At 35.9% G+C, this 18596-nt stretch overlaps 1 pseudogene across 1 annotated transcript in view; it reads left to right on the top strand.

Moving 5' to 3' along the window:
• The window catches only part of LOC308499313 (patched domain-containing protein 3-like), a 32690-nt pseudogene extending 16568 nt beyond the window's left edge, over nt 1–16122 (top strand). The window contains exon 4 of the transcript in view: nt 15982–16122. The product of the transcript in view is annotated as a patched domain-containing protein 3-like (transcript). The remainder of the gene's footprint in view (nt 1–15981) is intronic.
• Nucleotides 16123–18596: the final 2474 nt, after the last annotated feature.

Raw genomic sequence — 18596 nt, 5'->3', positions numbered from 1 at the left:
CAAAATCACACTGTAACTATAACAGGATTAACCGGTGAAACACAGTTGGAGCAGACTGCTCACAATCTATGCAATTTGGTAACCAAGGCACTTACCATCCAAACAAAAGTATTAGCACAATTAAAAAACCACGTTATATTCTTAAATATTCTTTAAATTACTAATAAATAAAAAACGCATTTTAGAAAATAAAGGAGAGGGGTAAGTGTAGGTTGAGGCTACTTAGGGGAAAATGCACAAAAACATGGAGAGCCTTGCAAGAAGCATTTCCAAGATAGACCACATGAACAGCCCAGCCCAGAGTGGGATATAGGGGAAAGGAAATGGTGCATATTGCTGAAATGCCCTGTGGTCAGCTGGGTCAGTCAATGTCACATTCTGTTGCTACTTATTTGGTAGCACAAATCATTAATGGGGTAATTTTTTTTAGCTGAGAAAATTGAGAAAGAACACAACTTCTGCGTCTTCCTGCCATCATCCTCCCATCTGCCCATGTATGTGTGCTAATTCATGGTACTGGTGGTCTACTCAACCGCAGTTAAACAGGCACAATAGCATTCGAACCACCTGGACTCATTTTTTAGCCTCTCAGAGGAATCAAATGTACCCTTGAAATTCAGCTCTATTATGCTGCACCAACCTATGCAAGAAATATCTTTAGTATACAATCCTCCAATACTGTAGTGAGCTTCACATTCCATCTGTAAGCTACAAATCTCTGATTCTGCTATCTTTCTCTCTGAGTGTTGTACTCATGTGTGCACTACCTGAAAACTTTTTAAAAATTGTCTTTTTTCTCTTAAATATTTTCAGGGTGACATTTTGAGTAAGACAAGGCACTTCTGATTTCACAACCAGTTACGCAGGATAGAAGAAAGTGATGTAGGATTCCTATAAAAACACTCCAGTTTGTCCTACAGTTGTGACATTAACCCAAGCACAGCGGTACTTCTGCAAGCCACAGGCATAGAAAAAGCAATACTGTTAGGTTCTACAGAGTGGGACAACCTCAAAAAGTCTTAAAGCACTCACCGGCTCATTAATGAGTACTATCAATTCTCAAACTGTTGTAACAAGTAGAGAGCGAACTAGTCAGAAATTAAGTACTTGCTCACCCTCCGTCTGCAGGTTGGTAGTGGAGCTGAGAAAGGACCCCATCTTTTAGACTGGCATTCTGGTATGGAATAGCAGCAACAAGAATGCAAGGAGTTTTATCCCTATTGTTGTAACAGTATCTCCCATCAACGGAGGCCCTCTGCGTGGCCAAGTCCTGACCTGATTCCTCACCATTGGATGTAAACTGCTTACAACTACCGTGTTTCCCCAAAAATAAGACCCAGCCGGACAATCAGCTCTAAAGCGCCTTTTGGAGAAAAAATTAATATAAGACTCAGTCTTATTTTACTATAAATTAAATAATTATATTAATTATATTATATTATATTATACTATACTGTATTATATTATATTATAATCTTAATTATATTATATTATATTATACAAGACCTGGTCTTATATAATAGTATTATATAGTATTTAAGACCGGGTCTTAAATACTATATTATATTATATTACATTATAATATAATATAATACAGGGGTCTTATATAATGTAATATAATATAATATAATTAATATAATACTGGGTCTTATATTAATTTTTGCTCCAAAAGACGCATTACAGCTGATTGTCTGGCTAGGTCTTATTTTCGGGGAAACACAGTATGCATGATTAAAACAATACTGTAATGACCAGTCTGTGAAATTTGCTCCAATTATATTTTTGAGCTATGTTAGATTTACTAATACACACATGGTGTTTTAATTTGAAAAGGAGTGTTACATTTTTGGATGATGTAATTTGGGGAAATTTTAGAATTAAAACGAATCTCTAAGTCTGTAGAATTATAAACATTCTTTGGGGATTTCCTGAGCGTGGTTATTGCAAAACTGCTTTTGGAAATACTGTCTGTGGATTTTGCCATTCGTTGGGAGTTGTGAAATTATATTACAGTTTCATAGTAAAGGTAAATTCCTGACTCCCTCCCTTTGAGTGACAGTCAAAATTGTGTTTTGTGTCTCCCTGAGCAGCATTAGAACCTGGTAGAAAGAGAGGCAGATGGAAGAGTGTGGGGCAGAACCAATTCTGTTCATAGTTTCTAGGAGTGACTTTTTAAATTTAATTTAAAAAAATAGAACTTAATCTGATATAAAAAGAATCTGGTTACTATATTTTAAAAACCTTGTGTACATTTGCATGCATAGATCCCATTTAAAAATTTATTCCTAGAACAATTATTATTTCTATAATAACTCCCAAGGATCAGGAAGTCATAAGACTATGAGGATCAGGTACTGAGTTGAATGTGTTATTTCATTCCACAACCTTGTGAAATCATTTATAGGATTAAGCAATGAAGGTCAGAAGTATGACACAATCTAAATGGTGGTCAAGCAGCAGGCTATTCTGGAGTCAATTCGGCCCATCCATGGTCCCTCAGTAATTTACCCTTCCCAGTGCCTGACTTACCCCTGCACCCTGCCCCACCCTGTCTCAATGACAAAGCTCAGTTCTTCAGATCTTCCCTGAGGTCCTACCCCCTGAAACAACAGCGGCTCCTCTTCCTTAGTGGAAAGAGTATGGTTTCAGTGTTGGTTCTTCCACACACCATGGGCATGTCACTTAACCACTCTGTGGCTCAGTTTCCCCATCTGTGTAATGGGGTAAGAGTATACAGCATGTAGACTTTTTAGATCGGCTTCTTTCACTTAGTAACAACATGAGGCAATTTTGAGTCTTCTTGGCCCTCTGAAGTTGGGTATCTTTGCCTTTCTTTGACTAAGGATATTCACTAATGGATGAGGAAAGAGCACTGTCTGAGTTTCAGGGGGCAGAATCATGAACTGAATTAGTCTAAATGATGAAATATGTTTGATGATATTTAAGGAATTAGGTGAATGTATTTCCTTCTGGCTATTTTCACTTCTCTTTAAGCTTGCCATGAAGTGGATGGTTCATCTGTCATTGGATGAAAGTATTGGCTTCTTCGTACCACACCCAAATGTCTAGGAAATTCAGGGGATGCTGTTCAGGTAAACTGTTACTGTTGATGCTATGACTAAGGAAAATAAACTGAAAACCTATATATCTGCTTGTGAATAAGAAAAATGAGAAAGCATTAAAGAACCAAGCCTCCCATGGCAATGTAAGCTTTATCTACTTTGATTAATGTCGTCTTCTCAAATGTTAGACGTTGATGACAGTTAACACTAGTTTTTAATGTAGCTTCAGATTCTTACCATATTTCTTTACATACAGGAGTCTTCCGTCTGGCACTAGCTTGGTATCAAAGATGACAGTCTCAATTGGAGGAGGAGGAAATGAGGATGCAGACAATTTTGAAGGAGGAGAGTGAAGCGTCATAGTTAGATAAATACAAAAATGATCAGGCGTGGCAGGGTATGCTCACTTTTCCTCTGTTTATCACTGCAGATGCAGTACTAGAGGTGAGGCCTGGAAAGTTGTTGGTTTAGGATAGTCTATGTACATATTGTATAAAAAAGAATCATTCATTACTTTCAAATAGAGGTGGAGGGACGTTTCTGAGCTTTCTTGTTTGGTGGTTGCTTTTTTGTAAGTATATCCCAGTGTTATTTTGATTACTCTTTGAAAGAGTTCATATACAGTAATAGGAGTATTTGGCTTTTAAATCCTAGAGTGTTGATGCACTTGTATTATAATTTTAAACTATTATTTCAGCGTGGGGTTATGATAGTTATCACACAGCTCTGAATAGCTTGTTTTAGATCATACACTTAAATATCAGCAAAATACAGAAAAGACATATGTCAGGAGATGGTTCTTGGCTTGTGTGCTTTCTGTTTTAAATATTAAAGTGGGATGTTCAGATTTTGAGATGCAGATCAATGTGTTCTCAGCAGTAAAATCAACAGAGGCTAGCGTATGAACTGGAAAAATAAGTAGCATGAATTGGGCTGACGGTTGGGTAGCATATTCTGGAAGAAGCTCACCAGACAAGCATATAAAGGACTTCTAAGATATGGATGAGAATGGATGGGAAGGAAGAAAGATGCAAAAAGAAGAGAAAACCTGATATAGAATACAGAAGATGAGTCCTCCTTCTTGTATCCTGAAGATGTGATGAGACTTAAGTAGGAAAATGAGACTAATTAGGAAAATCAGTTAATACCAACGACATTTGTATTACGTTCAGTTCTTTCAGCAAGCTGTTAAAGTCAGAATAACTTACATATTCAGCCATGAACTTGGCTGTCTTCTATTAGACAAACCACAGGTAAGATCTGATATATTTTCTTAAATAATATTCATCACCAAAAATATGCAAGTGAGCAGGCACAAAGCATCCTTCATTCAAAATGATTAAGGATAGTGGTGGTATTTTTGTTTCCTTCAGTTCATGTAGGATGAGCCCAAGATCTACTAATTCTGTCTGTGTTTAAGGAGATAATGTCTTCTCTGAAATTAGTTTTATAAATGTAACTTTTTGGACAAAAATTTATTTGAGGGAAAATCACTGCCATCTTTAGAATGGAATGATATGATGCAGTATCGTTTATTCAGAAGGACACAGAATTGCATTCTGATTCTCACGCTGCCATTTACTTTAGTGTATGTTACTAGCTAAGTTACTTAACTACATACCTTCTTCCCAATCTTTAAAAGAGGATAAAAATACCTGTCTTGTCAATTTAATAAAGATTGTAGTGAGAATAAATGAGGATAATGTGGATGATCATTTTAGAATTTTAGAATACCATATAAATTTAAGTTGACTATTACTGTTAAGATGTGTGTTTCAGTATAATGGGGCAGATTTTTTTTTTAAAATAGGATTTCAATAGTGCTGAATTTTCTTAGTACCTTCTTTTAGAAGCTCAGTTACATAATATTGGCTTATAAAATTCTAATTTTTAGTAACTTCAATTCAGCTTTCAAATATATAGACTTTCTAAAAGTTGAGCTATATTAACATAAATGATTATAGTATAACCCTTAAATATGTAGCTTATCTTGCCAATAATAGGATTTTAATTGGTAAAAATTTTAATTTGAAATTCTAATTTTACCAAAATAGAAAATGCAATTTAAATGAATTTTGGTAGAAACTTCTAACATTATAGTCTTTATTTTAAGAAAACTTTTTACTTTTAATTCAGCCATAAGATATAACAAGACTGGTCTATTTCTTGAAAAGTAAAGTTGATGTCCTCAATCAGTAATGCCTTCAAAAGGAGATATAACTTCCTGACTTCAAATAAACCTTTTAATTCCACCAATTTTAGGTAGTTTAGTAAGATCTTAACCTAAACTATTATAACTCTTATAAGTTGTTATCCTTTAGTTCACAGCGAGGCCACCCCCATATGCCTCCAAATGCAGCACAGGAAGCAACCAACCTCATATAGTGTGTGGCTCCTACCAGATCATCCCAGGCACATCCTGGTCCAGATCATCCTGGACCAGATCATCCTGGTCACAGGCAAGGCTGAAATTGACCTGCATGGGAACCCCTCCCAAGAGACACCAGGAACAACACACCCAGAGGCAGGCCTCAGACCACACCAGAGCACTACCTGGCTAACACCACAAGCGGCACACACAAAGAGTGGTCTTAACAGGCACAAGAACCCACAGGTGACCACCTCTGAGGGGTCAATCCCACGCAGCAGTACACATGTTGTAGACGTAATCAATCCTCACAGTCCATCAGTCTAGGAGTCAACCCCACCCACTGACTTGCAAAAAAGCAATTATGGTGCAACTATAACAGGAGTATACACACAATGCACACAAAGGACACTCCCAGAACACATGTGCAGGTTATCAGGGAGACTGTGCCATTGGACCACACAAGTCACCTACTACGTGGGGCCACCCAGCAAAGACTGAGAGGCATAGGAGATCTACCTAATATATAGAAGCAAACACAGAGAGGCAGCCAGAATGAGGAAACAAAGAAATATTTCCCAATAAAAGAACAGGAGAAACCTCCAGAAATAGGACTAAATGAAATGGAGGCAGCTAACCTACCAGAGACAGGATTTAAAACACTGGTAATAAGAATGCTTAAGGAACTAAGTGAGAATTTCAGCAAAGAGATAGGAAACATAAAGAAGGTCATAGAAACCATAAAGAAGAACCACTCAGAAATAAAGATACAACAACTGAATGGAGAATACACTAAAAGGAATCACCAGCAGACTAGATGAAGCAGAGGATTGAGTCAGCAATTTAGAAGACAAGGTAGCATAAAACACCCAGTCAGATCAACAAAAAGAAAAAAAGAATTAAAAAAAAAAACACCAAAAAACCCAAAGATAGTTTAAGGGACTTTTGAGAAAACATCATGCATAAAAACATTCGCATCATAGGAGTAACAGAAGGAGAAGAGAGGAAGCAAGGGATCGAGAACTTATTTGAAGAAATAATGACTGAAAACTTCCCTAACCGGATGAAGAAAATAGACATATAAGCCCAGGAAGCTCAGAGAGTCCCAAACAAGATGAACCCAAACAGATCCACGCCAAGACACATTATAATTAGAATGGCAAAGATTAAAGACAAGGAGAGAACCCTAAAAGCAGCAAGAGAAAAATAACTAGTTACTTACAAGGGAGTTCCCATAAAACTGTCAGCTGATTTCTCAACAGAAACTTTGCAGGCCAGAAGGGAGTGGCAGGAAATATTCAACGTGATGAAAAACAAGGGCCTACAACAAGGATTACTCTACCCAGCAAGGTTATCATTTAAAATTGAAGGAGAGATAAAGAACTTCCCAACAAGAAAGAGCTAAAGAATTCACTGCCACCAAGCCTGTATTACAAGAAATGTTAAAAGGACTTCTGTAAGCAGAAGAAAGGAGAAAACAAACAAATGAAAATCAAAAATATGAATAATAAAATGGCAATAACTATGTATGTACCAGACATTACATTATTATATCTATAATCACTATCTATAATCACTTTAAATGTAAATGGATTAAATGTTCCAATCAAAAGATATAGGGTAGCTGAATGGATAAGAAAACAAGACCCATATATATGCTGTCTATGATTTTTTCAATATTCATATTTCATTCTTTTTAATGGCTTGTTTAGTATATTCCATTATATGGATTGCCATAATTTATTTAACTAGCCCTTTACTGATGGCCATTTAGATGACAAATCTTTTTGCAATTATAAATAGTAATGCAATAAACATTCTTGTCTCCCTTGTATAATTATATTGGCAAGGCTAATTCCTAGAAGTGGAATTGCTGAGTGAAAGGGTATGTGCATTTTAAATGTTGTCAATTTGCCATCCGTTTGTATTTCTTTCTCTATGAACTGCTTATTCATGTTCTTAGTCTTATTTTTCTGTTGAGTTACTTATATTTTTCTTATTTATTTTTAAGAGCTTTTTATATACAAAGAAAATTAATCATTTAATATATGAGTTGAGATTCCCACCCCTCATTTGAACATTTTTTTATTTTTGACTTCATTAAACTAGCTCTTTTCTATAAAGAAGTGAGAACTTGAATGTTTTTGCTTACCTGTTCTGGCTTCGGAATTATCTAACTAATCAGGATTCCTAGAACATCACTGTATGTGCCGACTTTTCTGCCACTTCCTGCCTCATTATCCTGTAATAGGACTGAACTATTTGTGGTTCCACAAATCCACCATATTATTTCTCACTTCCATGTTTTTGCTCAAACTGTCCCTTTTGCTTGGAATGTCTTTTCTGTCCTTCCCAATAAACCTGGGTAAATGCTGCTTGTCACTTAAGATTCAGCGAGTCATCTTTTCCTCCAGGAAGCCATCTGAGGTAGGTCTTCTCTTCTGTGCACATAACACCCTATATACATCTATATCGTTGTACTTAGCACGCTGTCTTTTAATTATTCACAAATCTGTCTTTCCTGTTAGACTGTGGTTTCCACAATGGGAAGGGAATATATCTTATCCATCTTTTTATATTCTCAGGATCTCAATAAATGTTTTTAAAGGAAGGAGGATAGAAAGGAAGGAAGGAAGGAAGGAAGGAAAGAAGGAAGGAAGGAAGTCAAGGCCAGGACAGTTGTCCTGCCTGCCCCAGTGGTCTCTACCTTCTGTTTTCTCACCTCTATGGCTTATCCTTGACTTACAGGAAAGACATGGGGAAGTCATTGCCTTCTTAGATTCCTAGGCAGTCCTCTGAGGCCCTCTAGGTCTGTGCAATACAAATAAATAATTTGTCCTTCAATTCCCATTTATCTCTTTTAAACTCCCATATTATAGCATTTACTGCAGTAAATTATTTCTTTAGCTCATAATTTGGACCAGACATTACATTATTATATTTTCTACTGTTGTATAGTATTTTACAATTTTGAAGTACTTGTATATATATTTTAGTTGACCTTCACACAACCTTGAGAGATAACTATAATAGAACATGTGATAGAAACCCCCTTTTATTGATGGAGAAACTGAGGCTCAGAAAAATTTTAATTACTTGCTATAGATTATACAACTATTACCTATGGAAGCCAAGACTAAAACCCAATCCTCTGACTCTAAATCCAGTGCTCTTTCTACTGTTCTATTCTTCCTCTTCATATCGTAGTGAAAGTTTGATTTTGATTATATAGTTATTTTAATAATGTATTTCAGCATATCAGTACAATTAAATTTGCATCTATTACATATTTAATACTCTGGGGATGGCCCAATATAAAAATAGTTTCTATTTGTTACTTGTGAGCAGCAGCACCTCCCTCCTTCTAGTCTAAGAACTACATATTTCTTTATAGGTAAGAATCTGGCCAGGTGGGAAAACTGTGGAACTGGGTAGCAGGCAAGAGAGTTGTTCCTGGTTCTTTAGTCTGCCATATTTCATTGCACTCTTTTTTCTTTTTTCTCACTCTCATCTTTCAGCCAGTACACTATTAAGCATCTATTAAAATTAGCATTTACAAGATTTTGTTGGGTATCCGATGGACATGCGTCCTATTTGGGAGACCACCTCAGGGATACTGTGGATACCTGATCATGGCATTGTACATCAGAAGCTAAACATTAATGAATGCCAACTATAATTTTATATATATAATGTGATGGTTCAGTGTGAGGTCGGAGGGATAGTGGATGGGGGGAGGGGGGTTCACAGTATGAGGGATATAAATGATGAACGTCTAAGTATTACCTTGTTTTGTACACCTGAAACTAATAAATAAATTAATTAATTAAAAAATAAAATAAAATAAAATTAGCATTTACAAAGAGTTTGTAGTTATATAGTTACCATATTATTTTTAAAAAAGGGCAAGACTTTACTAAGATTTCAGCTACATAAATAATATGCTAAAGAGAAGACTAGAAGGAAATGCATCAAAAAGTTATTAGGGGTCTTCTCTAAGTTTTAGGATCGTGAGTGGGTCTTATTTTCTTTTGTGTGTGTATGATGAGTATGTGGATGTTTTCCTTACTGAAATATTGGGGAGGAGGGGGATTGGCTCAGAGGGCACCATGAGACCAGAACCACACGAGGAAGTACATACAGGTACACTTTAGCTTGAAGGAAAGATGGAAAGGAATTGCGCTTGGCAAAATGCTGCCTTGGCTGAGATGTTGGTGTCCCAAAGTGATGCTGTGTAAGACTTAATAAGTCAGACTTTGGGAAAAGGCTGCGAAGACTAGGTTGGTCTATCTGGACCATAGAAGTGAAACCTACAGATGGGGAGAATACAAGTCTTTTCTAAAAGAAAATAGATATATCCTGTCAAACATGCTGGAGCAGGAGATGATGGATTTCTGTTGAAGGTGGGAAAAATGTCCTTCTTTGGCACTGAGTTAGCTGGGACATGGATGTGAGATAAGGAGAGCCCTGGAGAGTTTCTTTGTGGGAACTGACCTACACCAGGCAGAGGCAGCAAAGGCAGCGACTGAATTTGGAATGGACTCAGCGCAGGGTGGGAGGCGGATGCTGACTCTCAGCTCCAGGCATCTCCCTTGATTCAGGTCAAAAGCCTGTTTTCCCACCAAATGAGCCGGGGGACAAGGCTTACTCTGTAAATGCATGATTCACGCATGTCAATGGATTTATTTTAAGTCTTTTAAGTTAAAATCCTCAAGGTGTACCTCCTAGACAAACTACTAATATATTATGGTACTTTTCTAGTTGTTGCAAGTACTAGTCCTCATTGTTCATTAGCAAACCCTAGAGTCTCCTGAAAGAATTATTCATGTTTCATGAATAACCACAGAATGTATTATAATCATAAACGAGGATCTTAGCCCCACAAAGAATGAGGTGTTGACGGGAAATCCCTCTCTCATCCCTCTGTAAATAAGGGTCATCAGAACTCATTTTTTTTATGTGCTGATATTACACGTCATTAGTATCTACTTACATAAATATCTTTTGATTATCCAGATCATTTGGAAGCGAGACTTCAGAGGAATCTTAATGATATTGGACATTTCACTCTTTCTGGCAGACAAGGTAATATCCTTCTAATATAAATCACATTATCTTGTAAAAGACATGGGCAACTGAAAATGCTTCAAATTAAAGAATTTATTTACTGACAATAACATCTAATTCACTTTTATAATCATAGGAATGTCTTTATTTGATCCTTTATTGTTTTGTATACTCACTTGTGTATTTATTTTAATTATGTTACTCTGATGTTTTTTCTGGGTTACATTAGGGCTTTAAAATAGTTAATGACTGAAAACAAATTATAGAAAAAGAACAGTGACAAAAATTCTACATAAATGGAATTTTTAAAGTTATTTTGCAGATGTACATTCCTCTTCCCTTCTCCATGTTTTTAGTAAGATGTAAGGAAAAATAAGGGAAACATCAGCAGTTATAAGAGAGAACCACTAAGGATGGAAGCCTTCTTGGGAGGCAATAATATTTACATAAACTTGATCCTTACATCATCCTCTTGAAGTCTCTCTTCTCATTTCAAATATTCTTTAATCTTGGAGAGGGATTATTTTAAATCAAACATGGCAGTTTGGTTCAGAATATGTTCTCTTACAGCATTTTTCAAATCTAAGACTATTGGGTATGTGTCATTTTCTGTCTTAATTTGTTCTAAAATTACATTTATAGTCCTCTTTGTAAAAAAGTATTTCAAATGCGCAGAATCAATTTTTATAATAAACATTTACCATGATTGACACTTCTTGCAAAAATGAATCAATTAATATACTCCATGAAAATTACAGTATCCTGCTGATGGAGAAATGTAACAATTATATTTATCTTTAGAATGCCTCATCTCTTTTCCTTCGAAAGAATAAAAAAGGCATTTTGTATATCATTTAAAAGGTGTATTATTAACACTTTAGAATTTTTCTTGTTTTCATGAAAAATGTAAATGGTTGAGATAAAATAAAAGTCGCCATGATACAGTAGAAAACAAAAAACTTTTGTACCTATGATATTTACTAAAACATCAAATAAATAACCTACATAATATAGGAGTATATACAGGAAAAATACCCACTTTTAAGTCGATATAATACTAATCATATCTACTTATCAAGGTCAGTATAAGTATCAAACTAAATAGTAAATACTTCTAAAGGTGTATTTTTATAAGTAGTTAATAGAAAAGACCAATGTTCTTTTTAACTCCCTGGGAAAATATTTCTAATAAGCATGAAATGTTTTATACTCTATTTGAATGTGTGTGTGTGTGGGTGAGAGAGAGAGAGAGAGAGAGATTACATCCTGAGTTAGGGGCACACATTTTACGGCATTTGAGTCATAATCTATACTCATTTTTAATTTGTATACATCCTTTGGTTCCCAATAGCATGACCTTCAGCCAAGCTCTTAATAACATGCCTAAGCCAGTGTCACATAAGCCTAAGCTAGTACATAAGTAGGAAAGGATTCCATATTTCTAAATTAAGAAATAATACTCTTGTTTTACTTGTAGACAGAGTCAAAAGATGAAAGTGGTGTTTCTGATTACTTTCCTTTTGGTCACAGCTCACTGCATACCAGTAAGTAACCTCTTAATATCTTTTTCTGCAAATCAGCTTTGGTTCATGCAGTCCGACCTTTTAGTTATACTCAATCCTCAAATAAATACATAATTAATTAACAAATAAATAAACAAACAAATAAATATATAAAAAATCAAAGCCACAATCCCCATTTTAAGTTTCAATGGGGAAATTTCCCTGGCCTCGGAGCAGAGCAGTGGTTTTCATTCTTGGCTGCACTTTGGAATTGCTTCGGAAACTTTAAAGAGTCCTGCTGTCTGCATCCCATTCCTCAAAGTCTGACTTAGTTGGCCTGGGCTAGGACCTAGGCATCAGGATTTTTGTAAGCTCCCCAGGTGATTATTCCACTGGGCAGCTAAGGTTGAGAGTCACTGAGTGAGGAAGTAGCACTCAGTGGGGAGTGGTGATTGTGGCGATTGCTTTGGAGAAGCCCTTGGTAAACTTTAAGACAATCAGTAGCTCAGTGGGAGTAGGTTAAATGAGATTAAACCTCAAGTTGTTATTGTGAACAAAGAAGACAGTGATAGGCTGAGAGAATTACCTGAGATCATATTCCTGGTATTAAAAAGGGTCAGTGACTAATGTTAACATATGCAAGATTTATTCACTCATTCTATAAACCAATTTTTCTTGAATATCTACAAGAGATAGGCAATCATGCTTGATGCCAGGATTGCAGATGAGAAAACAGAGTTCCAACCTTCAAGAAACTGAGTCTGAATTTCCTAATTTATTTCTATTGTTATCCTGACCATCAATTTCCTGTCTCGATTTTACAGGTACGAGTACGTCATTCTGGACTTAGATATCATTGTGTCTCCAACTGGAAGGTAATCGCTCTTTAAGAAAAAAAAAAGAAAAGAAAAAAAGACCTAAATGAGGAATGTTCACTGTCTCCTAGAAAGATCTGAATTAGGGAGAAAATATTTGACATTTCCAAGAAGCAATATTTTCAGGAACATAAAGTACAATAAGATTTTCTCCAAGGTAAAAACGAAAAGCCTAAGGTAGGAAGCATAGGAAGTATCTAGACTGGCATAGCTGGGAATTCTGTAGACAGTCCCTGCCCGCCGAGGAAAACATCTTCAGAGAAATTGATCCTCTCTGGCCTGCGAAATTTGTTAACATCAGGCCTGAGTCACCTCTTGTCTGGGTGAACAATCCCTTTCTCCATAGCTACTTTAGACACTTCTCTTTTGTAAATGAGGGGACAATAGATATAAGTCATGAAATTTCTTTTACAAGTTCAGGATGATCTGACTTAAATAGAAGTCCATTAACTAGAACCCAGATCTCACCAGAATATTTTGTTTTTGCAACTTAATATTACGTCTTTAATTTTAGAGAGTCCATGAAAGAATGATCCCATGTAGACTATTACTGCATCACATTGTAAACTTGTTAAATACATCCATTACAAGATTCAAAATTCCTCATAAAAAGTTACATGTATTAATTCCATTTAGAGGACTTTATCTAAAGTGACAAATTTCCACTTTTTTTTTTTGCCAAGCAAGCACAGAGATTTATACTTATTTATACTTATTTTACATTTAATAATTGGTAGCAGAGATTTTGATCTATAGATTGTGGCCTCTTGGTTTATTTCTATTTGTAATTTAATTTTTTAACCCCGCCACCAACCAGACTCCTGTGGCCTCTTGGTTTATTGCTTGCTGCTTTGCATCTTCCTAAAGCTGGATGGAGTTTCTTCAAAAGTTCAGGTTTCTGCATAAAAAGAACTGCCAAAGCAAACAGCTGTTTCCCACTTTGGCTTTTGACTTCTCTTTCCTTTTGTAGTCTCAGTAGAAAGGCAGAAGTAAATCATGTGTTTTTTGGGCCTCTGGTTGTTTTTTCACTAGAGTTAATACCTGGAAAAATTTTGTACTGTTACTCATTTCAACTAACTCCTAACTCCCTTGTCTTCTATATGATTGTTCAACTTACATTACAACAAGCTTCTTACCTAATCACAGATCTTAAAGCAATTACTACAATTTTGTCTTTGAAGTGTCTTATTTTCTTTAGAACATTAAAAAATATATTTGAACTGAAAGAGTTTCCTAACAATTAAATGTCATGTAACTGTTTTTTTTCCTTTGCAGCAATTTCAAAGGTTAATTAAACTCTTGAACGCCTGTGTAAGTTTTCATTTTTGATTTTCTATTATTATCAAGACTTCAAAGAGGAGTTGAAGTTTCAGGAAAATAAACGGAAAAACAGGAAATATAAAATCATGTTTGAGAGTTTTTTGTCATCATACTGGCTACTTTTGTCTTTGATATCTTCTAAAACTAAAACTTTAAATCATTATTTATTTGATTATTTTGATTAAATCATTATTTATTTGATTTGAATTAAGAATGTTCCACATACTAATAAAATATTTTATTAATGGAAGAACTAAAGCTTGTGAATCTGAAAAGCATTACAATTTCTTGAATTCAGTTATTAAACCAACAGTCCTCTTAAATTTTCACTACATGTTCCCTACTCAAAATATCTGAGCAGAAAATTTTTAAAGAAAATAATTATTTTAAATACACAATTTTTGATTTTGAAAACATCTCAAAACTGTTGTTGTTTTTAAATTTCTAATTTCAAAAGTCTTACTGTAATGTGTAGTTGCTTATACTTATCTTGCTTGGGATTCATGGTGCTTCTTGAATCTTTTTTGGAAAATTATTAGCCATTATCTGATCAAAGATTATTTCTGCACAATTCTCTTTGTACCCTTCTTAAATTCCAAAACCACAGTCAACCTTTACATTGATTCTCATATGTTCCATATGTTCTTTACTGTATTTTCCATCCTTTTGTTTTGTTCTATCTGGATATTTTTCTCCTGATATATCTTCGTTCACTAATTCTGTCTTCAGTTGTATTTAATCTGATGTTAAACCAATTTATTGAATTTTTAACTTCAGTTCTATTTTTCCAGTACAAAAATGTCCATTTGATGCCAGAAATCACCATCTTATATATTAACTTCTAGAGTATTTAAAGCATAGTTTAATGTCAGTGTCTAGCAACTCCACGTTTTGGATCTCCTGATGATTGGCTTCTATTATCTACTTTTTCCTTTTTATTTTCAGTTGAGTCTTGTTCCCCCCACTCCGACCCCTTCTGGAATCTTTTTTTAGTCTAGTTATTTTTGACTGAGCGGTGAACATTGTTTTTGAAAACTGTAAAGAGAACTTGAGATTCTGGATGAAGTTGTGTTCCTCCAGAGAGAATTAACTTTTGTCTCTCTTGAGCATGTAGCCTATGAGCACAACATTCACAGACCACCTTATTCCAATCAGAGAGGGGGATAATTAGCACAAGTACCCCTGGTTCATTCTTACTCTCAGGGGGTGGTCCCTGGGGTTCCGTGCATAAGACTGGTAATTGACCAGGTCCCTTCCTCTTTTGCAGATCCTAAACTTGAATTTTTATCCCCCAGCCCTGTGAATCTAAAGCTCTGCTCAGCTTCTCAGTCTGTCAGCCACTACTTTTGGAATTGCCAGTTGCTTTGAGAAAATAGTCAAATGCCTCCCTGGGAGTCTTGCCTCACTGCAATCTTCAGTCCATAAAGTCTCACTTTCTCAGAATTCGATTACCTTCAAACAGCCGCTTTAAATTTTGGAGGGTCCAATTCTTCTCGTTATTCTCCTCAGGAGGATTGGCTGGAACAAGGTTGAAAGAAGAATACTTGATTTTCTTTTTTTAAAGATCAAATAAAAACCTTTGAAATGTCATCGATTAACTGTCATACACATACAAACAAGTAGAGGAAGTTTAAATAAGCTAACGAAAAATTTTTTTAAAATATGGCATTAGTTGAAAATTCTTCCCTCCTTACCTCCTATATAAATTTAAAAATATTTATACAAGTAATAGCTATGTGATATTTATGTGTTGAGTAGTTATAAATGCATTTTTGTCTTGATTCTAGTTTTATGAGAGAAAACCACCAGCGGACAGAAGAACTACCATGGTCCCCATGACACCATTTCCACCAATAACAGACTCTGCTCCTCGTTTGACTCCTAGCCCACCAGCCCCTCTTACCACCAAGAGACGAGGAGATTCATGATTCATGAAGTTCCGCAAGAAGTTCGGAGACAAATGCAGCTTCTTCCTCCAGGCACTGTTTAATACCACAGCTGAAGATCAAAGATATTACCTCTCTGCTCCTCATATCAGAGTACTCTTTTCAATATCCTGAATAAAATGACAAAGCTTTATTGAAAAATTATGTATCACTGTATTATTCCTAAGTAGAATGTCATTTTCCAACATTAATAGCATTTGAAAGAGGGATCAGGAAAATAAACAAAGTAATCTAGGAGATGGTCTTTTTGGGGTGGGGGGAATCATATAACTCACTAAGACGCAGAGGTTCTATAACAAAGGAAGAAAGGAAAAATAACATTGGGCAGGGGTACGCAGCCTGCATCTCTGCCAAACTTGGGGAGGTTGTGGGTGACAGAAGGATTCTGTTCCCAGCCTACATCCAAGTGCTTGGAGAGATTACTAGGATGTTTCCAGCAAGAAGAGAAGGTGTTCTGACCCTTTTAATTAGGACAAAAATTGGTGAAGCTGTGGGGAAAGGCACTTAAGCATTTCTTTTGCCTTATTTTGGAGGTAAAGTGACAAGTTTCTCCCTAATCTGTCTATACATATGTACCAAGGAAAAAGGCACAAGAAAGACTGCAGATTTTGCTCATTCTCCATCTCTCTACAAATACGAGATCTATTTTTTCAGGGAAGAGAACAGTAATCTTTGCACCTCTTAATTAGAAAGAGGGATCACAGTCTATTAGTCCCTTCTGTTTCTCTGTGGTGGAAAAGTCACTACATGTCACTCACAGGAGACTTTAGCTACATTGGGGAAGTTTCCCAAAAGTCTCTCCTCACAACTGGGTGCACAGGAACACCTAGAAGTCAAAGGGCATGGAGTCTGTATAGGAGAGAACATGCAGCTGTTTCTTGGAAACCAAAGTCCGGGGTATTTTTAAAAGGTCCCCAGATGCTTTCTAGAAAGCTCTATTGGATAAACTTCCCTTGCAGGATGTGTACACCTTCTGGCACATTTCTATGTGCCCACCAAGCATAACATTGAAGGTTTGTGTTTTCCTGGCATTTGTTGGAAGCAACAGAGGAAATGAGAAGCAAGTGTTGTTTACTTCCTGACGTGTAAAAACTTTTACAATTAACATCGTACATATTTTAAATCTCTGATTAATAAAATAATGTTTGGGACAAAGGCCAACACAAAAGAAGATGTGACATGATATAGCTTATGTTTATTTAATTAGAATTTGACATCTGCCTTATATTTTTCTCTGACAACAGCTGTAAGTTTTTAATCAGGGGATTGAAAAAAAATGAAACTGATGCCCACAACATTTCAAACATTGCTTGTTTATAGGATTTACCTCTGTTTGTCTGAGGAGTTCTCTGGTGGTTAGGAATTCACAGATATGTGACCATAGGCTCTGCCTCCCCTGCCTCCTGAAGTGCTCCAGCCTCTGTATAATTATGTGTGAAGAAGGGTAGTGTGGTCGGAGACAAAGCCAGGGGTAAGCAATTCTCTCAAAAACAAACCCTGAAAACAGACTGCTGCTCCCTGTCTGACATCATGCTTTGCAAGACCTCCTGTCTGAAGAACACCCAAAGCCACAGAATTCTTCACCAGAGGCAATTCATGGGTTTAAGAGAATGCCCTGTTGCTTTCTGATGGAATCACCTGCTTGTCTTAGAACACTCCAGTGGCAGCAGGTAAGTCTTGAGGGGTCCGACGGGAAATACCTACCTTCTGATTTATTAATTTATTCGATGCTTACTGAATCTTTAGGCATCAGACTGAGCTGGACCTCTTTCTGGTGGATGTGGCAACATGAGATGGTCACTAGAGTAGAGTGATTTGTTTGTCCCCTGGGGGTGGGCAACAAAACTCACTGGGGTAGAAAAAGATTTTAGAATATTTATATTTTAAAATGTCATACTTGTAAACTTATTTTTAGTGACTTCTATAATGTACATAATATGTATGTAGTAGAACATGCTGAACATTGATAAATGATAAATAAATAATATATATAAGGGATGAATGCTCAAAAATTTTTTATTGATGATATTAAAGGTAAAAAACAAATAAATGAAAAACACAGAGCCCATGATTGTAAAAGTCTGTGAGGTAAGCAATCCTGTTGATGAGCCCACAAAATTTCCCATCCTTTCTCCCTTCTAATCTCCCTTAGCAGTTTCACTGTGGCTGCGAAGAATTTTTCCTTACGTTTCTTTGTGTTTCAAACTTGAAGTAAGACTATAGTCAGAATACATATTTTTTCTTTGCTGGACCTCTAAAGGAATGTGTTGTTTAGTAGAAGAGCTGAAGTAAGAACAAAAACAACCCCATACCTACAAGACCTGTTTAAAAAATTAGTATCTAGTGGACAAAGGGATATTTTACTCAGATCGTTTGCTGTAGTTTTTCTAAAGTCATTCCAACCAAGCTTTTAAAAATATTTAACAGTGCAGGTAATTTAAACATTTACTGATCAC

The sequence above is a fragment of the Rhinolophus hipposideros genome, assembly GCF_964194185.1.
Source record: "Rhinolophus hipposideros genome assembly, chromosome: 1".
In the NCBI taxonomy this organism is placed as follows: domain Eukaryota; kingdom Metazoa; phylum Chordata; class Mammalia; order Chiroptera; family Rhinolophidae; genus Rhinolophus; species Rhinolophus hipposideros.
The sequence above is the reverse complement of the archived record's forward strand: the minus strand, read 5'-3'. Positions and strand labels throughout refer to the sequence as shown.